General features: G+C 42.4%; 1 protein-coding gene and 1 non-coding gene across 5 annotated transcripts in view; one reads left to right on the top strand and one right to left on the bottom strand.

The window, feature by feature from the left end:
* The window catches only part of LOC132905207 (ras GTPase-activating protein raskol), a 256,732-nt gene that overhangs the window by 16,870 nt on the left and 213,854 nt on the right, over window positions 1–26,008 (top strand). The window lies entirely within an intron of this gene.
* Window positions 11,565–11,714, bottom strand: LOC132905736 (U12 minor spliceosomal RNA). Its single transcript, XR_009657850.1, has one exon. It is a non-coding gene; the product is annotated as a U12 minor spliceosomal RNA (small nuclear RNA).

The raw sequence follows: 26,008 nt of genomic DNA on the forward strand, positions 1-26,008 counted from the left end.
ACGTGTGTAACTATCTTTCCTGACTTTACCACACCCTACGGTTAGCTGGGCACGCCCGTATAGTAGTTTGACGTGCAATTAATCGACACGTTAACAGGTCAACGTTACCAAGCAACGGATTAAGACGCGATTCTTCTGCCGGGCGATCAGTCTGTCGCAGAATTTAAAGGAACGATCGCGAGAAATAAGTTTTCACCCTTGCGTTAGCAAGCTGTGCGATAAGCTTTACATATTTGTTACTTTCGTCTACCTATTGAAAATATCCACTTTGCGTATAATATTCACGCGTTGCGTATAATCTAATATTCGCGTTGTTACATGTGAAATCCCATAAAGGAATAAATATAAAATAACGTCGTTGGCAACTCGGTCGATCGTGTTTAACCGATGGACCATAGATATAGGGGACAGTGTGCGTTTTGCCGTTGAATATAACGTTCGATAACGGTTATTTCAAGGTTCGTCGACGATAGAGTAATCGTAATCTAGATTCACCTTAGGGTCGAGAGCCGTCTGGATCGTTTGGTGGTGCATTGACTTAATCCTTCGTAAGACCCGGTATTATCGTGTTGAATCTTCGATAATTGCTGTGCAAGCAATTAACGACAAAGTCGTGTTGCGGTTCATCTACGTAGAAACAAAGATATCCGTCGATGGATACATATCCTCTTATTAAAACATTACGCTTCTATCATCGTTGGCAGTTTGCTTTTTACAAGCTTCCGAGAAATTCGACAAGAATAGGCCATTGTGTGCAAATCGAACGATTTTTTATCTTTCTGTCGCTAACAGAGTATTAAGTAAGAACGGATAAAATCATAAATCCGATAAAACGCGAACAATGCCGGAATAAACGGCAATTAATTAATCAACGACGTACTAGTACTCGATTTTTCTTACGGCTCGTATTACCTGCTTCGATTTATCCATCCTTGTTGAATTTGCTTTCAATATCATCGTCAGACAACTTCTCACGATCGTGTGTTACTTCGCGATCGGACTATGCATTATGGAGTGCAATTCCGAGTTTCTTTGCCTCGCTTAACTCTCATTAACATGTCAAATCGTGAAACCGGCGGAATTCCGGTTTCGTGTCTTTCTTAAGACGCGACTTTTTCTGCCTACGAGTCTCTCGAGATCAACGTTTGTTCTTCAAATTGCTTCAGAGTGCAGTGACATTTTTTGTCGACCAACGATTGTCTTCCGCAAAACGGACAATGTCGTTGAACGCGATCGCTTAATTATGTTTTTTCTTCGAACGGCATAAAACAGAGGAAACAAAAGATGTTGTTCTCTTCGCGAACCACTCGTAATCGTGTCTATTTCTCGCGTGTTGGTGCACGCTATTTCCGTAGGACGGTTAATTAACGTCCGAATAAAATTTTTATTTCGTACTAAATCGATGCCTCGAAACGTAGTTTCGTGTTTTCGATTTTAAATTACGAAGGGAAATTTCAAAAAGAAAAGTTTGAAACTTGACCCGCTCGAACCCTGTAGATAAAAAAGTTGAGATATTTTGTGAAAATATTCGTTAAGTAATTTGGAAGATTCCGTCGAAAGAAAAGTTACGCTTGCCTCTACTACGTCTAAAGGGACGCTTAGTAAGTTACATAGAGAGTGACACTCTATTCTATCGCATTTAGTTATTTGAGTTGTTGCTCCTTCGTACCGATACGTTTCCCCTTGTTACATCGTATACAGATTTCCGGCTATATTACGTATGCGCTCTTGTACGAACAAAGTATATACGGAGCTTTGCGATTCACGGCATTGTACTTGAACGCGTATTGTTATCATGCGGGTGTGTCCACAGGGATATGAAGTGTCAGCGCAGCACTCTTGTTCCTGTGAACAAACATGTACCATTGTTACTTTTACTACTATATTATGAACCTTATTTCGATGAACGTGGCGTGTGTTGTTCGAACAAAGATTTTAATCGTACTATACCAACTGTGATAGTTTATAATATGATAACGGCGGAAATTGGATAGTTTAATTAAGAATTATCGGCGTCGGTAATGCGAAATAATGTTTTAATTAAAAAATTGGAACGCGGAGAAGATTTCTGCTTGAAAGTTCCACGATGGAAAGTCAAACGAGCGTTAAACCAGTGGCACGCAGAACGTTGAAACGCAATTCGCATTTCGCACGACTCAAATAAAACTCTGGTAATTTTTATGTCCGTGGAAATGACTGCAACACGCTTTTCCAGCATCGTGCGAAGCTGCGTGACAGTTCTAAATAATTACACGGATCGTGCAATTACTTTTAAAAAATCCAAATTTGTTTTACCGTAAGAATTTATCGTTCTTTCAGCCGGTAAAATGCAAATTCATCGTTGATACTGGGGACTGGGCGCGGTTATTAGCCTGGTCCGTCGATCGTAACAATTTACGATTTCCCAGTGGGAAAGTTTCGCAAGTCAGGAAGAGAAGTGTTCTTGGTCGATGTTTCTTTTAAATCTCGACACCGACGATACTCGATAAACGACGATTCTATATTCTATATTCTATACTCTAGTTACGACCGCGATGCCCTGTATATCGAAGATTATTCGTTGTATCGTCTATTCGAGAAACTTGCGAGTTAATTTCACTTTATCGCGGTGTACCGGATTCAATTTCGAAATCTCGTAGCTTTTGATTTTGCCTCGGGAATCGTTTGCCTCCAAGACGATCGTTCTTCAGAAATTGGCCGTTCTTTTCAGAAATTCCTTTCTTATTGTTCGTATCGAGAATGAATGGGATGGCAGGGGGCAATGTCGAAGGAGCATCGAAGCCTGGCTATTTTAAAAAGATGAAATATCGTCGAAGAATAACAATCGTTCGTCACAGTTTCGAGCGCGATAGATACTACTTCTTCTTATAAATATTTCCTTTGTTTGTTCTATGAACGTGATTTCGAGAACGAATTGCTATTTATTAATGCTATTATACGGTAGTCATTGATACACAGTAAATACGGCAAGTCGTCAAGTTTGCGGCGAAATTTAAAGAGATTAGCGAAGAGATACTTGTAACTCGATCGATAAATTCATCGATGAACGAACGAATGTGAGAGAATAGAAGGGAAAGGGATCATTATCTTCGTTAGGTATCGCAAAAATGTAAAATTCATGACTCCAATTCAAAGTTGTTGGGTTGCACGGAGAAGTATAGGCAGTATGGCGGGAGAAAGCTTGATTAGGGGCTAATGAAACTTGGAATATCTTGGCAAGTCTATCCAATCCGGGGACTCCCTCGTCACTGCGAGTTATAGCATAATTATGCCGTCGCGTCGCGTCGTCGCAGTCCATGTTAGCGTTTATTAAGCTTCGTTCCTCGATTACGCACCGTCGTCGCTTCATTTTACACTTTACGGCGACGATGAGGCGAGATGGATATACGCGCGCTTACCATGTCTCCTATATGTGAAACGCGTTTTAAAAGTTCCATTCGGGGTAATAAATCGTCTTGGTTACGAAATCCGAATTAAGGAGAAATCCGTTCGAAGCTCGGATATTTTCTTTCCCGCTATCGTGGTATAATAGTAGTATCTGGATATAAATAATATTTCGGCCTCTGCAATTTGAGTATATTTACATATACAGGTGTATTTTTGCAATAAATAACGAGATTTTAGGCGAAGCCTGAAAAAATTCGGTATTCGTAATTAAAACAGCGGAGATCGCAATTAGAGTTCGACTTTAATGATAAATATTCAGATTGAGATTACACGCTATAAGGTTTATAATTTAAATAAAGAACGAAGTAACCGATCTCGAAAGTTTTCTCATACATATTTCATGTTTCCTCTTAATGACCCGAGAATTCCGCGTTTAACCTTACGATGTATTCATATACTATTTCTCCAAAGTAAAATAATTATTTCGACGAAGGGAAGTTATTTTTATCGAAATTAGGATAAAGACAAAAGTCCGTGCAAAATTGCTTAGTAGTTGGTCTTCAAAAGCTGTATAATCAACTTATCGGGGTATTTCTAACGCTTGTGTATGAATCGCACAATGAAACATCGCTAAAAAATAAAATAAAAATCGTCGTTATTTCGTCTTTGTTCTACTAGTAAACGTCTGTACAGTCTTTACGTACGAAAAATAATTACGATTAGAAAGCTTACATCGTTAATGTAGATTGGAATATTCTTATGCTATTTGTTTTGGTTGACAAAAATGACCGATTATTTCTGCCCAATCCGTCAGATCGGTGTATCTCCAGTACGAAGCTCCTTCTTGCTGTTTACATAAGAGTGAATCTCATTTCTGTCACGCCATAATTGGCAGGAAGTGCGAAATTTCAGGTATCGCGTTGCAAATCCTCTTGCGCGGTCGAATGGGAAAAAGTGTTCGTAAATTTATGCGATAATTGCGGTATGTAACAAATGATTCGCGACAGCGTTACACTTTAATCGAATTGTCGTTGGTTGACTGGGTACGTATCGCTGACGCTCTCGATGGCATTTAATCGATCGTCAAATCGGCAAGCATTGGGTGCAAATAAATTTGGAGCCGAATGTTCTATTCGACTGGTCATATAGTTGGTTGTCGTTAATACGTTTCACTGTCAATGCGTGTTAACGCGGAGTTCACTCGCGATTCCTAAATGCTTTCAGAGAGCTTCGAATAGGAGAAATCTGTATACCAAATGGTTTTCAGTTTCGAACGTCAGTAAAAGTATCTTTTTGATTTAGTATCTGGATTATTTTGGATCGTGACGAACGAAAATTAAATCGAACGAAGAGGGTCGTATTATTACGAGTGGTTTTTTTGTTTTTAGCTGCCGTTTTTACGCTGACATACGTTTATGTGATATTTATGTAAAAAAATATGTAATTTTAGAACGCGTTGACGAGCATAGGGGATGGTAATGGACGGTAATGCGTGGTAATCAAATCAAGCATACTCTATTCTCCTCCGCGAGCAATACGATCCTTTCAAGTTTTTGACTTTTAATATCCTGTACGATATAGCATTATCTCGATTAATCTAGAAAATAGGGAGAATCGTAAAGAATGATATAGGATATAGCGAAGTAGAATAATTTGTAAGGGTGTATCCTGTGGAACGATGAACGCAAAATTGCTTAACTTTGCTCCAATATCGTCGAACGATATTGGAAATAGTTTCCCCTGGCACGAAATGAAATTTCTTCGTGGGAACATCTCGCTCGGGATTGTATCGCGTTTTTCGTGCAAAATAATCCGAGTCGAGTCTGGATTGAAACTTGACGACAATTAATGAGGCGTATTGTATCGTCCAATTTCTCGCTCGTTACGCGTCGCGTCGCACTCGCGTTCAATTGTTTCTTACTCGGTGCGGGTAACTGGTCGATTCACGATAGGACGTAGGCCACTCTCGATCCCCTTTCGCCTCGTCCTTATAATACACACCGGTTCAAAGTCTTCTTCTCTTTCCTGTTAATAGAAGCGTCCCTGTCCACGTTCCCTCCTCTCTTTCTCTCTGTAACCATTGTTCACGGTGTGGACGGTCCATTAAGGGCCTAGACGGCAATTCGCAATTCGCAATTCGCAATTAAATGCTTCTGCGAACGGATGCGAGAAGCACTCGGCTCTCCCATCTCTCTTTGCTCGAGGAGAGCCACTTTCGGCGGCATCTCACTGCGTCGTTGGTCTATCGGAATTTAAATAGCAACTTGAAATCTCGAACGATCGATCCGATGGATTCTAGGATAGTAGGAAAATAATACGAACCGGACGATTTGAATGGTTTCCTTGGAATCGCAAGTCGGACGATTCTTAGTTCGATCGTGCCATTGTTGCGACGATATTATCTTTTGCCCATTTTTATCTTCTTTCGTTTCAATTTTATTGAAAAACGTCGTCTCACAGCTAAGGAAGTTTTCTAACAAACAGTTCATTTCAGACAATCGTTAATAACGCATGTACGTATAGTCGTTTATTTTTACTCGATATACACATGGACGAAAAATACGTTACCTACTTGTAGGACGACTTAATATTTTTACGTAGGGATGGGGTCGTTTAATAGTATCGATATAATTGGTCAATTTTATGACCGTTTCTTGATAGAAAATTCGAATCGAATAGAAAACTGAGAAGGAAACAAGAGAGAAAAAGATGGCAATAACAGAATGTAAACAACGTCTGGCAACGTGCTTTACGGAGTGGATGAACAAATTTCTCGGAAAACGAGAGAGGAAAGGGCTGCCTTTTGCGATGACCTCGTAGACTCGGCTCTCGTGTCCTTTTCGCAAATGTGTCTTTAGCCAGGATGATGCTCGCCAGAATGGAATTTCATTTGACGAGTATGCAAGAAGGGGAGCATACGTCAAAGAGATACCGTCGTTGTTTCCATCCAGCCGTGGAAAATGTTGCATACCATGAACGCGCGTGTCTATGTGCCTCTCCGTCTGTTGGTGTACGCGAATCTACGAACGCGACCATCTTTGTCGAAATACGTATATTCTTTTCCTCTTCTCGATTTCTTCGTTTTCCTCAATTTTTGGATGAGCGATACTAAAGTTTTCTATCGTCGAGCCAATTTTCGTGGAATAAAGGTGAGGCTAAAATTCCCATTGCACACCCACGATGCATTTTCTTTGAGACAACGCTGTCTCGCCTGGGACCGGACAGCGCTGTAACGTACCTGTACGATCCTTTCTGTAACGACAAACGAGCTGCAAGAGACGGACTCTCTTATCTCGAATCTATCTATGAAAAAGTAAATACGAGATTAGGGGACGACGATGGTTGAAGTGTGCCGAGGTTCAGGTATTCCGAGTGAAAGCGAAAGTTTGCAAGAGAAATAACATTGTACGCTTATTTCGTTCCAAACGCTCTACCTGCCATTTACCACTATTCAGTCTTTCCTTTTTCTTTTCTCGAAACACCGCAAGTTGTCGATCAATTTCCAAGTACATTGTTCGAACACAGCGTACCTGCTACGTCGTTTTATCGAGTCACTGGCTTCAAACCTACGATTTAGTTAAAAAACGTGTAGGACGATTCGTGCACGGCAAAAGGAATCCGCGAGTTTGCTCCCTTTCTTTTTTCTTTTCCAGAAACATGAACATTGTAGAACGGCGCTTTTAACGGTTTGTAAAGTAACGCACGAACGCGGTCGTTGATGCATGTCCCTTATCTGTAATACGTGCCATGCATGGCGAGCGTGTTTCCGGCACTTTCTGTCTGCAGTTGCACCTATCTATTGACCCGCCACGTCGTTCGGTTTAAGCTTGTATCCGATTAAGACGGCTAACGCTTCGAATTTGACGCAATCGTTCGATTTCGGTCATCGAACGTCGTGAAACGCAGGCCTGCCTTCTCGAATGGTAAATAACGGAGAAAGTTTATAAAACGTGTCCTCGAAGAAAAATAAATTTTGCTTGTGGCGCTCGACGAAAGAAAGCGATACACGTCCGGTAAAGAAAATAGATTTCACTTGGATAAAAACTAAATTCGAGTTGTTTGCTTCCTCGTTTCGCGATATCATTCTAGATGTAGATCCGTAGTAGTATTTCGTGCATCGCGCGATATAATATTTATTTAGATAAAAACGAGTAGTGTTTAGTTTCCGTGTGAATTTAATTTTCCATAGACGGGGTGGCCCGCGACTGTTACGCAGAGTTTCGTTCTCCGGAAACAATTTCAACGTTCGAAGCGTATGTAGAAGGTCGATTCGCCGAATCATCGTTCGCAAGCTCGTTTAATTACACGAGCGATCGCGGACTGTTTTGTCGGCGATCCTTTCGCCGCCTCTTCGTAACGGCGAATGTTGATAATCCAAGAGAAGAGAAGGTGAATGCCGAGGGAACACGGTTACGTTTCCGCTGGTGACAATTCCAATGACAAAGGAGAGAGCTTCGACGGTCGGTTGTTCAAGCACCAAACTGATCGCGATGTCTTGCGTGTCAGGACTCTGCGTCACAAAGGAGTAGTATACAGCTCAACCCGTGGCTCTTGGTAGCTTCAGCTTTTTGCGACCTGCCGTTTTCTTTTTTGGCTAAAGAAATTCGATGGAAATTCGATGAAAGAAAAATGCTATTTATAAATTACTAGTAACGGTACGATATTTGTCGTAGTCGTTAAATTCTGTCTCTAAATTTACGAACGAAAAATATTTTGTCGCGTCAGCTACGCGTTGTCCGGACGGTAAAAGCTACCGTTTCGACGCGGGGCATTGCAGGACCATTTAACGTTCATCGGTGTCGTTATTGTCGCGGCTCTGTCCAAAGAGTATGCTCGATAAAACACGCACAAATATCCGACAGACAAACTGCAGTTGGTTGTAACGCAGCTAATTCAACCACGCATCGAGAACCACTCGTTTATCGTTCGACACGTAGAAACGCGCGAGACTCTGGTGTACGCCAGGAGCTCTATGGGGACTGGCACGGAACGCGACAGTCGTGTACCACGGGGACCATCTCCCGATACGGATGAAAAGCTAACCGGTTGATGCTATACGAGTTGTCATTTCGCTGCTACCGTCGTTCTCTCTCCGCTTCTTCGTACGATTAGAACTACTATGATTAGCAGCTCGATAGCAACATCGATATACGAGAGTATTCTCGTACCATTCGACATGATTCAATTTTTCATGCTGTTTCCGACTAAATTTTACCCTAATACATTCGTTGCATCTGATTCTGCGTCAAAATTACAAGTGGAACGTAAGTTTCGATTTTATCGATTTTATAATTCTATAAGTTTGAACGATTACGTATCCGCCTAAAAATAAATAGTTACAGTTAAAGCAAAACATCAAAAGTAACGTCAACGTGTGTGTGCTATAATAAAAAGAGCTTATTTTAGAAGATTGAATCGTTTTCCGGATTTATCAATCTGCGCGACATTTAAAAAGCATTCGCGGTAAAGTTGGCGCTGGTTGGTGTTTCGAGGTAATGGAATTTTCTGTTGTAATTGTGTAAATGCGCCTAAGTCTAAAGGACACGGAGGCGCGCACCGTTCGTACGATAATGTGAAAGTGCCTCGGTCGTTATTCACAGGGACACACCGTACGCCGTACAGGAATGCACTTATCCAATCGTCGCGGGCACGCGTGTACGATTCTTTCGTTCGCATGCCTGCACGAACGATCTTTCTTCCTCCCCGGATTGGCAAGCCTAATTGCTCCGTTTCGTGGGCGATTGCCGATGGCCAGTAATCGTAAGATTACCAGCGAAGTCTTGGGCGTCCTCGCAGCGAAAACGAGATAATCGCGCGGTTCGCTTCGGCTCTTAAGAGATTTTAGTCGAGCAGTCTCGCTAACGGCAGTACTTTTCGCGCATTCGATAACGTTTTAACGCATTCGATTCCGTGACGTTCGGTGACGTTGTCGTTCTCTTGAGAATTTCTCGAAAACCTAACTCTGTTGCTCGCGCAAGTGTAGCACAACGCGTGTGTATGATTGTGTATGATTTATAATAATACGTTATTTTTTGTACATTATGAGAAATACATTGATCTAGAATTATCGATATTACGAGACGATGTACACCGGATTAACTTTGTGTGAAGTATGTGTACATACACATACATAGCAGTTTGTCCGTACAGGACGTACAAACATCAAGGCGTTTAACAGCAGCGGTACTCGTTTTAATTACGATTATATAATACTAATTGTATTTTCGTCCAGTCGCGGGAAGACGCGATCGCGTTGAGGCGCGTCAACGGGAGTCGTAAATTCCCGTTACGATTATACGAATCGACACCGCGAGCAGGGCGATGCCCTTATTTCTGTTAGGGTAATAGGGGTGTTTGTGTTTGAATAACTGTAGTCTGCAGTTATATAACGGAAGTATATTTACACCAGATTACAACACGTAGACCGTATAGAGAAAATCTTGGAGGTCGTCGGACAGTACAATGTTTGACCCGAGGGTGGTTAGCGCTAGCGCGTTGAATGCCGAGAACGTGTTGGAAGAGTAGACGTGACTGCCCGATGAGCGAAAGAACAGTCCGAGATATGTTAGAGCAAAGTACTTGACTGTCCGAGGAGTGTAAGAGCAGTGACTTGACTCTCCGAGTTGTAGAAGCGAAGTGATTGACCCATCTCGTCTTGTTTAGGAGGAAAGCTCGGTGTGGGTGTACCCTTGTTGAACTAAGGACGCGGATTCGTTGTTCACACCTTTAGGTAGAATAGTGAGGGTAACGATCCGCGATGCCCATTGGTTATAGCCAATGTTAATAAACAAAATACGAGGAGAAAGGCTCCTGCAGATATGGCTCATGGGTGTCCTTGTTCTTGGGAAGAACCAGCTGTTTCGCGGGGCACATCTGCTTTCCCCGTAATTAGCAAGAGTGTGCAATAAACCCAAGGACTGTTCAAAGGACCATCCATAAACCGAGAATACTTGTGTGAATAGAAGTTAAGCTGAAAAGATTCGGTTTATGGTGGTTCCTTGGGTTTCTTGCAGGTCAGTGTAACGAGGGTTAGGCCTTGGCGGCCAGACCGAAAGGAACGTCGCACGGACCATCTCGCGCGACGTAACACTAATAATAATTCTTTTTTTGTATATGTCAATATATTCGCATCGATATAGCGCGAATCATTCCGTAATAGATATCTGTAATTTTTCTACACGTACTAATCCAAATTCCTGTAATAATTATTTCACATTTTTTGCTGGATACACGTGTATATTCGATGGTAAAACTTTCAAGCTTTGACGCGTTAACGGCAGGTGGATAGTTGGTTTGTAGTTACGGAACGCTATTCCGTGCCATTTTTATCCGATAAATTATTTGTCTCGGCTACGCACCGTCGTCACTCGTACATACTCGGTCTAAAGAGAGCTTCGTTTTCTCGTGCTTTCGTAAAACGTCCAGTCAGCTTCCTGTTCTCGAGATCTCTTCATTTTATCGCGCATATGTACCAAGCAGAGTCCGATCCCGACCAATCAGTGATCCCGAAATACCCTTCTAAGCTCGCTCTTTGCACCCTCCGTCAACTCCCGTATGAATATACATGCATAATGTATATGAAAGAGTCTGTACATGGGGGCTACGCAGATTCTGCCGGAGTGGCAAACTACGACTAGATAGATTGCACCGGTGGATATGCTGCAGTTGCATTTTCGCTATTCTACGGTAACCTCGTTTCGACGGATTTGCGTTCTGGCATCGTAGAGGTTTGTGAAACTACCGATAGCGGTATTTAATTTCGCAGCCAGCTGTCTGGGCTGTTTTTCGGAAGAAGGGAGAACGACAACTTGAAATTAACATTTCGGTAGAGCCGACAGAAAAGTTCTAGAAGTACTCGAGCTGCTCTTCTTTACGTCCTATAAAGCGTTGTCGATCGTTAAATGTCGATCTCTTTTATTTCTTTGAACCTCAATAATTTGAAATTTTGTTTCGATCATATATTTCGAAAGCTTAATTTCATTCGATCGATAGGACAGAATTGAGCAAGTAGTTTCCTTTGTTTTATAAAATACATATACGAGTAACAACGATCGTGTAAAATTTAGAAAGATAACGTTCTGTTACAAATTCTCATATCTTTTTTGTACGTGGCATCCTTCGTTTTATCGTTTTTCATTTATTTTACATTTTCTTTATATGCTTAAAACTTTATGTACGAGGCAGATCGCTTCACCAAGCTATGCGAAAAAGTAGTTCGCACTGCCATGGGACGACCTTTGCCCCTTCAAAAATACGGTCGCTTAATATTTAGCATAGCTAAGCGTTACCAAAGCTCTATATTTTCCTTACTCATTAGTTTAAGGCACGATTTATCAATGCGTCTCGCTGGTTTTTGAGCTTACACGGTTCCCTTTTTACTCGCGAGAAATACAAAAGGTATTGGCCATCTATTGGATACTACACGGTACCAGAATTCACAACCCGGGAAATTTAAATCATAAAGGCGCGATTATTAGATAGAGATATAATATCTTGTTGAAACAACACGCAAGATTATATTGACTTAACTTATAGGCAAAAACATTTTGGAACATTACGTTATTGGAAAATTTTTATGATTTGTCAAAAGTGTTAATGATATAACGAATTAAGTAACACATAATCGACGAAATACCTGTTTAAGCTTATGTTTTTCTTTTCTTTTTATAAACATTATAAATTTCTCGTTTGAATGTTATAAACGGCAAGAATGAAAAGAGAGGGTAGGGTTTTCCCTTGGAGAGAAATCTTTAGAAGTAGGACCTCCAGTTGCAAAGATGACGAACCTGATAAACGAACTCTAATGGTTTCATTATGCCGTAATGAACGCTCCATAATTATATTAGGTTCGTTATACGCGGTGCTTATTAAAATTGTACGGCTGGCCAGGTATCTTCCCACGAGCTCTCTATACTGTGACCTTTTTCATGCTTTTGACTCTGATTTTCGTTGAAACGTTCATCGGACAACACGGTAAACTATATCAAAGTCTGACGCTAACGGCAGCAATCACGGATTACACGAACGTAGTACATTGTGCGTAATAGTTGAAATAACTACACGCTTGAAATACATTTCGCTTTATGCTTAGTTGGACAGTTTTGATCCTCGATTCGGACGTAACAAGCTTCTAATCTGCTCGTTTGCAATGAACTAAATGCTCGCCAGCAGACTGTAGCGTTAGCGTTAATCATATGGATCGTACAGCTTATGCGTGATAGGTGGTAATTATTATTTCCATGGTTTTGATTCGCTAATATTTATTGCTTCGATCATCGAACTCCTCGAAACGATATTGAACGATATCGAACAACGATAAATAAATAATAAGTATCATAAGCGGCGCTTTTGAGCGAAGTCGACTTAAATCGATCGTCTCATTAAGAAGCTATAAAGGAACGTTTAATGGAACTAACAATAACGATAAATTACTGAAAAACTAATACGTTGTTAAGAAATCAATAATCCCTTTAAAAAAGTATCAACAATAATTTCACAAGCAACATCTAGTATTACGTTAAGAAATTAAAGCTGCTACCTTCGTTCTTAGCCCAAGCCCAAGGGCGCATAAGGCGCACGATCCATCATCCGGTGTGTCTGATTGCGAGCGAGACGAACAAATCCTTTTGTCTTTTGCTTTCTTGTTTGGCCTCTATCGCGAAGGAAGATTACGCAACTCCGCAGAGCTATAATTAAGCTCGATGTGTCTCTGGCAGTACGATGACAGCCGGTGCGCGAGGTCAACGTACACAATTTGCTAGGAAACGCGTGTCTCTGCGTATGAAACGCTTGATCCCTACCCTCCCTCTTCTGGCCCTAATTATCTGGGCTGCGCTCCCTTCAGGCATCATGTGCACTCCGCGCGTTGCCGAATAATCCCTCGTGCGACTTCATCGTTGCCCATATTGTATGCAACCTGTGACAACCTTGTTTCGAACGCGTACACGCATTTTCGTATGCGCGCACGCGCTCGCAATCACTCACGAAGTACATACATATATGTACGAGTATCTTCTTCTTTTCTCTCTCGTGCTTTCGACTTTTCCTTTTCCACCTTTTCTTTCGTGTCGACCGTTGTGTCGTTGCTCTTACCACGATCGTATCTGTCTTTTGTCAGCGAATCGATAGTCTTGCACGCGCGTTCTGTGACAACGTACGTCGCAGCCTGCGCGGTAACCCGCGTCATACCGATCCATGCTCTCTATTCGTTGTGCGTACGTTGCATCGTTATATCTATAGCAACTTGTAGCCTTCTGCGCATCGAGGATTTTGTCGTACGACTGAACTTTATCGTATGCTTTTCAACGTTTTCGAACGAAACATCTTGAAATCAACGGTTTTGTTTCATAAAGGAAGGATTATGGATAGTTTCAAATTTGTTCGTAAAATAGACGTTACGAGGAATCCAACACAGATACGGGGAAAAATGAAAGTCACCGAGTACAGTTAGCGTTCGTTTCTCCGTTCGAGACGGTATCTTAAGTCGGCAGGCCGAACGAATAATCCGCTTGACGCGAAGACAAGCAGAACGTACAAACTTGTGCTTACTTAATAAAGCTAACGTAGAACAGCAACGGTCGGAGGCACGTTTGAGAGAAGGTTTTGTCGTATTCTCGGACAAAGTTCGAGCGTAGATCCGAGAGAGGCGCGATGCCATCCCAAATAACGAAGCTGCAATTTGTCGTCTCGGCAATATTAAACCCTTCTTTGTTACGACCTCTGTCGCTAACATTGCTCTCGTCATTGTTGCAAAGAGGATGCCGCTTACCAGTTTTTTGCTACTAGCGACATAAAGTGCTTTCTAAAAAAATATTTGCATCGCTTACTTCCGAAGCCTGGAAATTTATGTTACGGCGCATATAACGCGTTAATTTTAAAAGTTGCGAGGAGAGTAGATAATAATAACCGGGTGTTTTCCTATTAATAAAAAGGGGACGCTCGAGTAACGTTTTCACTTTTGCCCTGATGTTATATTATCCGTGTTATTCTACGATACAAAAATAATACGATCCGCGGCATAAAGGTACGTTTTGCGATATAAAAGTACGTATCGGCTGAATGCTATAGAAAAGACAAGTTGTTTCGTTGAATCGAAGCCATACGTGTTTCATAGTCGGCAAATTTCGACGGTCGGTCCGTCCTTTCTTTTTCGAATATTCTTTCGAATATACCGGTATCAGTGATGAAATCGATCGAAGACTTGCCAAAAAGAGAGAGGATTACTTTCAAAGCAGTGGGTGGAATCGATTAAAGCGCTTAAGAGCACGTGACGCGTACGTAATATGGCAAATTTTCCAGCCACGATCGCATTATCGTTACGCCATTACAACGGGGTCGGTGTAAAATGCGTCGCAACAATGGGACGGCAGTGGCCACCCTTTCACGCATGGAAAAAAGCGGTAGTTAATAGTCGTATCCCCGTTATGCGCGTACGTGTGCAAGTTGGAAGGGAGACAGCCGGGGTACAAGGGCTGGAAACGAAACGAACGCGGTGTAACTCTCAAGGGGATTGATTCGGAGCGGTCCAGAAGCATAGAGGGTTCGTATCGATTACTCGCACCCATCGCATCGGGCGCATCTACGTGGAATACGGGAGAGTCGTGTCCCTCGATGCCCACCCTTCATCTTCCGCTCGCCATTGACTACTCGAATGGATTTTCCATCGGTTTCTGAAAGCCTTTCGCCGCGTATAACAACGAAGAAAGCGAACCTTTGAGGGAAAAACGAGGGAGCCCTCGATCTATGAAGGAGTTTCTCTTCATAGAATTTTATCGATCGTTCTGGCACGCGCACGTGCCATTCCCATTGTCTATCGACAGTTTACGGAATGTCCATTGATCGGAGATTTATAAACGGAAAGTAATGCGATCAATGGTATGTGTGCGCACGCGCGTACGTGTGTGTGTCCGATACGTTACGTCGTTGATTATAGAAATTCTGTTTAAGATATACTACTGAACTTTAACATCCTGTATTTGACGTCGCGATAACTAGATTCCGTCGTACAGACTACAAAACAAATTGGAAACGCAGCGTTATCTTGGATTCTTGTTCATCGAATGTACGTGTTTATTCGACCAGTCGCGGAGAGACGCGATCGCGAGGAAGCGCGTCAACGGCAGCCGTAAATTCCCGTTACGATTAGACAATCGACGCCACGAACGGATCGATCCCCTATTTCGATTAGGATAACAGATGTGGTTTTAACGAGTGGTACTCGATGTGGCAACAGTTCAAAGATATTGTATATTTCCAACAGCATTATATAGAAGATAGTTACGCTGGTGTGTAGATATGAATCAAGTAAGTGAATGATCGAAGGATGGAAACCCGGTAAAGAGATGTTGACTCTTGATCGGTGAAGATTGTCTCACCACTGGTCGCTCGCGGGTGGAATCCCGGGAAACGCGAGAAAATCCACGTTTCCCTAATTTTTACCTGATGGAGCGATAACCATAAAGAACCTCTTGATTCGAGGATGTTTTATGCCACTTAACGGCCTTAACGGTAAATCAAAAAGCCTCGTTTTACGACAGTTCCTTAGGATTATTGCGATCCAACTAATCGTATCGACGTGGCGAGTGGCCGCCTCGACCGAGGGATAGATTCCGAGCTACGCAAGGATTCGCCCGACGAACGACGTTTTTAATTATTTTTTTTTTTTTTTAATCCAAGTGATCTAATATCTAGCGTATAAATATCAACTTTAAGTGGATTTTCATTCGATACTATTCCTCGAAGATTATTTCGTATTTGATGATACGATAATGGAATAATCGTATAACGATCGAGTCGCGTTTATACGCAGGCATATCTTGTTTTATAAAATATTTTAGTCGTTCCAACGATCGATAATAAATATGACGTTTTGTGTGAATCGTCCCAAGTACTTACCCTTTGTAGTTTGAAATTTTTACCGCACCGACTTTTTACTATTTATCTGTATTAATTTGCACTTTTCTGAGTTGCATGTATCTATGTTTATATATGTATGTTTAAATACTCGTTATAAAGGATTCTAAACAAAATACTGCTTTCGTTCGTAGGTATATCAATGGTGAATCTTAACAGCTGTTTCCGTTAAAAACAGTTTGGCCGGAGTGTTTGCAACAGTGCGGTTAAAATATTCGTCTCATTTATTGGAGAATGTTGAGCCGTAATCGCACGGTAACGTAGAGCGAGAGCGCTTTCCATTAACCAAACCACCTGGCATAATCTCCCATTAACCATCGACCATGCGGGAGCGTAATCTCGGTTTGCGAATTCAGACTTGGCGGTTCACGTTAAATGGAAATCGTTTCAACCTGTTTCACCGTATTGGCCGTTTCCTCGTTGTTTATTTGATTATTTTACGATTTAGATACGCCTGTCCCGTGATGTGCTTGAAAATCTATTAAATCGTCGTACCACTGTCCGAGATGGAAAATCACGGACTAACGAACTCACGATCCGTTTGAAACGTACATCTCGGTCGATGAAACGAATTCACGAAATTCGCCGCGAACCGCCAACCCGAACTCACTCGCGACTTCCTCCGATCATATCTCTCGTTTCTTGCCCTCGAGCGATGATCTTAATCTTCGTTCCTAAGATCTTGACAGCGAGCTACTTATTCCACCAACTCCTTGTCTCACCGCAAACGCAGTCTCGTTCCGCTGCAGCCACCCCATGCCTTGGAACGGAGCACCTCGGTTAGAATTAAGGGGTGGATACCAGGGTGGAAATTGTGCGGCAGTTTGTATCGGATTTGCATTCCGCTGGAATAATGGCCGTCGGAGTTTCCTGAAGAACCGAGGGGAGAACACGGGACAACAGATAAGACAGGACTTGCTGCGATAATTACGATCTTTCCATTCGTTCGCATCGACAGTTTGTCCACGGGATACTTGAAACAGAGAAAAAGGGAAATCGTTGAAAGAAATAACGAACGAGCTTCTTCTTCCGATAGCTTCGAACCTCGTGTCCTTTTCCTCCCCTTTCTCCTTTGCTTCTTCTTTCTTGCTTCTTTCCACCGAGTGCAAAAATTCGGTGCGGTATTAAGCGACGCAAGAACGACGGAAAATGCGAAGCGCTCGACGAGCTTTATGGCTCTTGTAAAATTAAACGTCCATCTATATATTTCGGTTTCGTGTATCGTTTTCTCTTCTTGAACGCTATTGGAAGTCTTTTAGCATTCTCGTTGCAACGGTGCGACCGATACGAATGAAATTCGAGTCACTTTCCATCGTGAAATTTGAAATTATCGTTTCATTTACCTTGTTACGACGAAGATCAGTGAAAATTTTATAAAATCCAGAACGATGTGAAAGGTTTATTCGATTATTAGTTTAATAGTTTTGAAGTTTGCAAACGGAAACACGGGACAAATACGTATTTGATCTCATGGTTGCGTTTCGTTGTAATTACTTTATCCTTTTAATCCTTTCGATCCGGTTGCGACACGTACGTTCCAGCGAACCTTTTAAATTCTCTTTCGATTAATTCGTTAATACGTATTCTATCATTCGTTTCCCTTTTTTGTTGGTTCCGTGGGACAGCCAAAAATATTCCCCGGCACCTGTATAAATTATTCAAAGCCGAGCATAAAGGTAACTCTCGTTGAGCCGCTCGTTGCTACACGGAGGAGACGCTAACCGCTTTGACTTTTCCACTATTAAATATCGTTAATTATCGTTGTTCACTTCCAGCAAGTTGACAGCAGTGTCATTCTTGCCGAGCTTTTCGATTTTGCTACTTCGTGACTCCTATATACGATTTACGATCACAGCAGGATCTTACTCCGTCGATCATCGATACTCGATATCGTCGTCGATTAATTCCGTTTAGAAATAAAAAAGGGGTTGCTGTTTCTCGCTACGACGAATGTCTTTAATCTCGCGTCGTACCACTGCTAGATCGCAGGAAGCCACGATGAAAAATTGTGATAGCGCAACGTGAAAATACGTACGAACGTATCCGTTGCGGACATGTTAGAGATCCGTTTTGGTCATCCAGACGCTCTGGCGTAACTGTTGGACGTCTACTCGTCTGACTGCCTACGTACACTCGGTTGACTCGTTTTAACCCACGTAGAACGCGTTAATGAACTTGGAAAAGATCACCGCGAAGGATAACGTTGACGTAACCTTGTAGTCGTCTTAGAGTTTTAAGATGAATCACTTTTGCCATGATTATCGTTTGCGCAACCTTCATCGTCGCTTTCTTGTCAGGGAAGTGTTTTCCAGCGTTCGGAGGAAAGTGCTTTGTATCAATGTATATCTTTAAACATTTGACGCTGAATACGAACTGCCGTAACTTACGACTTTTCTCGCGAAGCAACGCATCGATCTTGCATCTACCGGTGGAGCTATTAAACAGAGCGAGGCAGAAGGAAATAAATCGACGAAGACGAATAGGTTTGTGGATGACGACGGTATTAAAAATGCCACGGGTAAGTGGTATAATTTTATTTAGTGAGAGACGGTCGCCGGTTCGACTCGTTTCTCAGGCTTAACCAGATACGGTCGTTATCGGGCAGCTTCACCTCGAAACAAAAGCTTGGAAAAGTGCAGAGGCGGAGGTGGAAAGAAAAACAGGAGACAGATAACGTCGAGGGCCATAGACGGTGCTATAGAAATAGAAAAAGAGTTCCCTTGAAACGAGTCGGTCTCGCAACCCAGCACCGAGCACCTCGGAGATTTTCCAACATTTCTCAACCGCTCTTTGTCCACAACGAAATACCTAAGAAATGATTTTAGTCCAACAATTGCTTCTATTTCCTTCTCTAGGAGCTTACCACGCATCTCTGAAAAAGACGTAGGTATAAGTAACTATGCGCGTACATAGTTTTTATTTCGTTTGACGCGTGAAGCTGTTTATTTATATCGGTTAAGGTTAACACGACGGAGAAGTAGTTACTTTTATTCTATTGTATTTACGTTCTTTTAAATTACTCGAAGGACTTCTCTCGTATTCAAAGAGCGAATACGCGATTTAAAGTGCCTCGAGGAACGATAGTACGGTGCCATTTACGATCTTAACGTGTTTCGAGCGTGGAAAGCGAAGGTTGGAAGAATGTTCTAAGAAAATATCATATAATATTATTAACAAAGTGGCATTTGGAGCAGCTACGAACCAGTTACAGCGTATTTTGCAATTGCTTCGATCGAATTTTCATTGTATCAGCTCGTTACAATGTGTTCGTTGTGTCCTCAAGAACCATCTACGTTAGTAAATTCGTATTCATTTCTCATTTTCATAATACAAATTCATCGTTTTTCCGAGAATCTTCTGGTAACGGCGGCAACAAGCGGCGCTTGGCGTTTAACGCGCCGAACATCGTTTTGCATACAAAATAGACGACGTTACTCATCCCCTGAAATAATAATCGAGAGTCATTCACATGCATGCCGGTTGAGTGCGGTGGTTTATACACTGAACAAGGAAGTCGCTAGGATGCGCGGTTCCGTATATCGAGACTGTCTGGCACGTCTGTCTGTAACGTATGACACACTGACACGCACACACGTAAACACATACGCGTAAAACCTCCTCGATCCGCGTTCATACCATCTACAAATTATTTCTTAATACCTTCGACGACGTTTCGTTGCTTTCGCACGGACAAGCGTTTGAAAATTCTTTGAAACGTCTGCTTTAACAGTTTGGAAAATTGCTATATATACTGTCGCTGTAAAGTCTAGCGTAATTCTTGCCATCTTGCATTTATAATGGGAATACGCGCGTATTTATCGTTGCCTTCGTTGCTACATAGCGGGAAAAAAGAGAGAAAGAGAGAGAAAGAGAGAGAGAGAATGAGAGAGCGAGGTCGGAAGGAGTGGTGGTGCGGGATATAGACGCATGTGTTCTGGCAACTCTTCAAACGATGCATTTCCGAAAATCAATTTCGCGGTGAGTCCCTGGCGAATTCAGCTGTCGCGGCTTGAAACTGGCTCGCCGCGTCGCGTCGCATCGTGTCGCGTTGTCGAGTCAATGAAAATTAAAACGTCGGGTTCGAAATACCCGGCAGGTTGCGAAAATAAAATTTTCCGCGGATGCGTTACAGAATTTTTGTCACTTGGACGGTTAATCCCGATGAAAGTGAAAGCGCGCTAAAATCGTTGTTTTCCAGTTTGTTTACGTTGTTTGAGAATCCAAGCAGAAATTTGTACAACCTACGCCGAGGTTTTAGATAACGAGATAGCGATTTCTCTGTTCCCATTAAAAAGCGACGATACAGGAAGTTTCCAAAGATATCGTCTCGATCGTTTTGATTTAAAAACATGTACGTACAGTTACGATCGGTATACGTATGTACCTGGTACCTCGATATCTCGATCGTTTGGACTAAATACAACGTTAGGATCGGTAGGCGTAATAATAAAAATAACGTTAATTATTGGAAGGAAGAGCGATCCTAGCTTATCCTTCGTGATGAATCTGTGAGAAAGTACGAAACCCGTATGTACGTTTGGTAACTTACACCGTTTCGTCAAATATTTCACTTATTTTTTACCGAAAATTATTATTTATTCCTCGATGATGCGATTAGTTGGTTCGCGAGTTCGGTGTTTCTTAAGAGAGCGCGATGATTATGCAATTAATCGTGCGTCGATCGTTCCTTCGGATCTAACAGGTTGTTGCGATCCAAGGACAGCCTCTCTGGCTTGAACAGGCTAAACACTCTCTCGAGAGTCGGTGCAAATCGGGTCAATCCTTTCGGCGTTACGAGTCAAGCAGGAAATTCGACGTAATAGAGAAAATGGCGGTAAATGCGACTGTATTCTGGTCGAGCCTAACGAACCGTTCTTATCCACTCACAATGGCGTATCGTGCATATTGCCCGAACGATTGGGCAAAAACATTCGTTCGCGTCACGTGGTTCCACCGAGCATTGGTGCTTTCTGTCGGTGAAAGTCGTTTGTCCTTCCTGTTGATAGCACGCGTATCCCTTGACTTTGCCCGATTCAACGGTAAAGCCATCAGCCATTCGTATTCGTGGATGCGATAATTTGATAATCGGTCCGTTTTGTTCAACGGTAACGTTGATGTCAAATTTCCGGTACATACGCTATAATCTCAAGAAAATGCCAAACGATCGTTTCCTGTTACAACATTCAGAATCCAAGATCAAATCCCAAAGCGATCGATGCTTCTCTCCTTCCGCTTGCTTCTTCCAATTACCATTAATCGATCGGCATTAAAATTCATTGAAATTCAAGGAAAATCGTCGATGAACGTAATGCAATTTCAGCCGCGTGTGCGCTCGGTACGAGATTGGCGAACGATTGCCCCGGAGATGGGAGATTCCTCGTCGAATAAATTACATTTCGTCGCAAATTGCGCGCGATACGCAGTTTTACAGTCGCCGCGTAAACGGTCTTAATGAGTCCATTGTTAACATAGGCTGTACCAACACTAGGGGCATCGCGTTTGACACCGTGTGCATTGTGCATGCTCGTAACACAGCTGGAACCGCCAACCATTGCCAACCCGTTATTACGGCAGCAGGTTCGGTCTTGGATCATTCGCGTAGCCTTCATTGCTCCATTGTACGTTAGACGGTCAGTTTACTAATGCGCTCGGATGCGTAGATAGGGACAATCGGTGGCTAGACGCGACGATTTCTTTATTATTTTCAAGGGAGAAAATCAGAAATGTCTAATTACAGTTTCGATTATCAAGTTGAATAGCGTGCACTCGTTCTGTAGAGATTCGTTTCACTTTCAAGAAGGTTTCCTTGATGTTTCGGATATCGCTTGAAATAAAACAGATAAAAATACAATTACGGATATGAAACTCGATCTATATAAATAGAGTTATTTGCATAAAAGATATCATTTATAATCCTAGATTTATAGTTTACGAGCTGCCACTCGTCTTACGTTTTTTTCACAGAATAAATCGCTTAATAATCGCACTGTCAAACAACAACGCCGTTATTCTAATAAAAGCATTTAGAATTCCTCGGCGGAGTAAGAAATGAACGGCGTGATGCGACGGGTTCGCAGAAAAATCATCGTCGAGGCAGCACTCTTTTAGTTGGAGCAACGATGCGCGAACACGGTCTTTATATTTTTGTCTTCTCGGCTGTTTATCGTTGGCCAAGCAGGAGCATCAGGCAAATGGATGTTTCATGGGGGAGGGGGGGGGGCTTTAACGAAGTGCTCGCGTAATTAGCGGCGCGTTGCTCGAGGATCCGCGAATATCGTATTTGTCTCGATGTTCACCGACGTTTTGCCTGTTGGCGTTCGTTCGTGAAATAATATCGCGACCTAATTTACGTCTCCTTCGGTCTGTCGTAAAATCTTACGGACCAATGATCTCGGTTCGATTCGTCTCCATGGTCGTTCGCGGGTCTCGCTTCTCTTCTCGTACGCGACTACGACACTGGAAATTACACAGAAAATGTCGTATGATTTTTGGCAATCGTTATCGCCGATGAGAGACCTTTTATGGATAACTCTTTCCATCGAGGTGAAACATACCAAGTATTATTTGTTTTATGGAAATAAATAAATTTTCAGAAGCAAGGCGGCGAATGCAGCGCAGCAGTGTATCAGGCCGCACGGACGCGATTAAATCGAATCGAAACGGAAAGCTTTTTCAGACTTGTGTTGATAGATCGGTAGCCGAGACATCGGGAGCATCTTCGTCTACGCAATTGAATTATCTCGGCAACGAGCAATTTCACCGAAAGATCGACTCTTATCGTGTATCTGTTACGCGGTAAGAACCGTGGGAAGCAGGGTGCTAGTCGGACCGTTTCTTCTTTCTTGCCCCCTCTGGTTTCTCGGTTCACGAGCGTGTTCGCAGTTTCTCCGTTTCAATTCCGCGAGCATAATCACGAGAGTTACGTAACACGGGACACTTTACCGGTTAAACGTAAATTAGGCGCGCGATTCGCAGTTCGCGAATAACGAGATAATGGCTACGACGTCTCGCATCGCGTCGTAAACACGGACTCTCGCTATGTTGCAAGCGCGCGAGCTGCAGTTTTTATTTTTCGATGAAATTTCGTTATGCGCGCCAAAATTTTCACGCGTTATATCGAGAGACAGGATAGGAGTTGAGGAGGAAAGAGGAGCAATTGAGTCGTAAATTACGGACGAGCTTGGGCCATACCGATTATTCGTAATTAAACGAAACGCGATTCGGTAGATGCGATTGCGTTATTACTCCAGAGTTGAGTCTCCTCGCGCGGCAAGATTGCGATCTCGATCGCTCTTTTTCACCGGTCATGTAAAATGTAAATTACGATCGCGTCGCGCCACTTTATCTATCCGACGATGAACTTTGTACCGTTACCTTGGTATTCTCCGTTGGAAATTTGTATAAGTGAAAATGGATATTCGTGACACGATTACGCGACGTTCGATTTCCTTCGTGTAAACTCTAAACTCTAAACTCTAAACTCTAAACTGTTACGTAATTTTTATGGAAAGTATCGTTATATCGCGTTATCGCTAGATATATCCCTGTGCAAGTCGAATAAAGGAAAAAAAGCTCGGAAATCTAAATAAACGTTAATCAGCTTATTTTCTAAAAGAATTTTGTCTAGAAGATGAAATTTGGCAAAATTCAAATACGGTAATCGCGGTAATTTTTTCAAAATTTCAAGATAACGTTACAACGTAGATAAATTTTTTTAGCGAGAAACGAATCGATCCTATTCTCGCAAAAATTCATCCGAAAAGGTGACTAGAATCTTCTTGCTTCGAAGGAAATTTTTTCAGTTGGTAAAATATTCATAACGAATGTAAGATAGCGGGCCGAATCCTTACTTTTCACTGAATTCTTGCGTCGCCCGTCCTTCCAAGTTGTAGAAAATAAGGCGTCCGAACGTTTCAAATTTCTTTCGTTCGTCTTCGGCATAATTAATCGCCGATTCGTTTTTCCACTTTGAAATTCTAATCGAAAATTGTCAATTTCACCGAATATTCTGTCCATTAGCCACACCAAATACCCGTAACCCGAGAAACTCGAGAAAGCTCGATATCTTCTTAGTTATATTCTTTCAAGTAACTACTTTCGTCTCGTTCATCTTCATTCGCAGTGCTTTCTCTTCTTTTTTCGCTTCATTCGCAAAGATATTTCAACCTCCAGCACGGCATGCAAAAATTCGAGGAACAGGTACCATTAATCAAATGCTCATTTCCAACAAATAAATTTCACGCTCATAGATCGGGAGATAGCCAAACGTGTTCGATCTTATCGATCGCGAGAGTATTGGCATTTAGCTTTACTTTCACGCGCGCGCGCCGTGCTTCCAGCTACATTCTTAACACAATACGCGTTCTACGTTTCCACGTTGACACCTGTTCGCTTTCCAGCGACGCCCTGGCCCAACGTTCGTTCGTATTTTCGCGATTCGCCCGTGACTCACGTTGTTTCGTAGTACCGTTGGGATTTGTGAATCATCGCGAGCCCGATGACGACGAATCCTTGGAGCGTCTGTCAAAGGCGAAGGAGAGCCTGAAATGGCTCGATATGAACGACGATCGCCCGGAATCCTGAAACAAAAAACGTGTAACTTTGTACAAACCGACGCGAAACGATGGCGAAATACGTACTTATTTCTGACCCACCGTTTAAAGCTAAAGTTATTTCGAGTAAAATTCATCGCAGACACGTACCAAAGATTTTATCGTTGATACGTAAGAGCGAGTACTTGCATTTCCACGTACATATACAACAAGCAAGCATCGACGGCATAGACCGTGCTGGCTTACGCATACACCGGCCGATACGCGTTTTCCATTTTTATTATATTTACCTTTTATTAGTTATACCTACTAAACGTATTAGGCTTCTGTAAATATTAGATTGGTCCGAGAGATACTTAAACTTCGATCTCGTTGGACTTGGCTGCGAAAGACAGAGGAAAACGCATATAGAATAAACGTGCGAATACTATCTGCGTGCTTTCCTTCGTCTTTCGTACGATAAATTTAACGAAATTGAAGTTGAGATCTTTTAAATCAATCGCAAGTATCAATCCGAAGAAGTACCTCGATTCTTTCGTCGTACAACGCTCGCGCGCCAATTTTAATTTCGAACAAAACGGCCATTTGGCTTTTCGTTTCACCGTCGAAGATGAAGAAGATGTCGGGTCGCGCCGGTTTTAGAAAATACGTGGTTCGCTCTGATTCCTTTCTTTGAATGCGTCTACCTGTAGCGAAAACAAAGAGGACGTTTAGTTGGAAACAACTCGCAGAGCCGCAGAAACTGAAAAAAAGAAATGGGAAAAAGGTAGATGTTATTTGCGCGAGTAACGCGAGGAATAAGTAACGCCGAGGTCGCCGTTTGGTGGCTTCGTTTCCGAGTACCGATCCTTTTGGCGGCACGGTCATTATCAGTGCAGCTTCTTGAACCAGCCTGGAGAACGGAAGTATGCCGGACAATTCGGTCGTAAAGAGATCGGTTCTTCTGCTTTTGCAGGTTTCACGCCGTGCAACTGCCTTCTCCTTCTCCTCCTCCTCCTCCTCCTCCTCCTCCTCCTTCTTCTTTTTCTTCTTTCATCTTGTTCGAAGTTGGACGAAAATAAAGTTGCCGCTTGAGAAAAGAAGCAACTCGGACGAATCGAAGTAACGCGATTCGGACTTGCAAACTTCTGTTTCGTTTTCTTCCACGAGAACGGTCG

This window comes from Bombus pascuorum, chromosome 3 (genome assembly GCF_905332965.1).
Source record: "Bombus pascuorum chromosome 3, iyBomPasc1.1, whole genome shotgun sequence".
In the NCBI taxonomy this organism is placed as follows: domain Eukaryota; kingdom Metazoa; phylum Arthropoda; class Insecta; order Hymenoptera; family Apidae; genus Bombus; species Bombus pascuorum.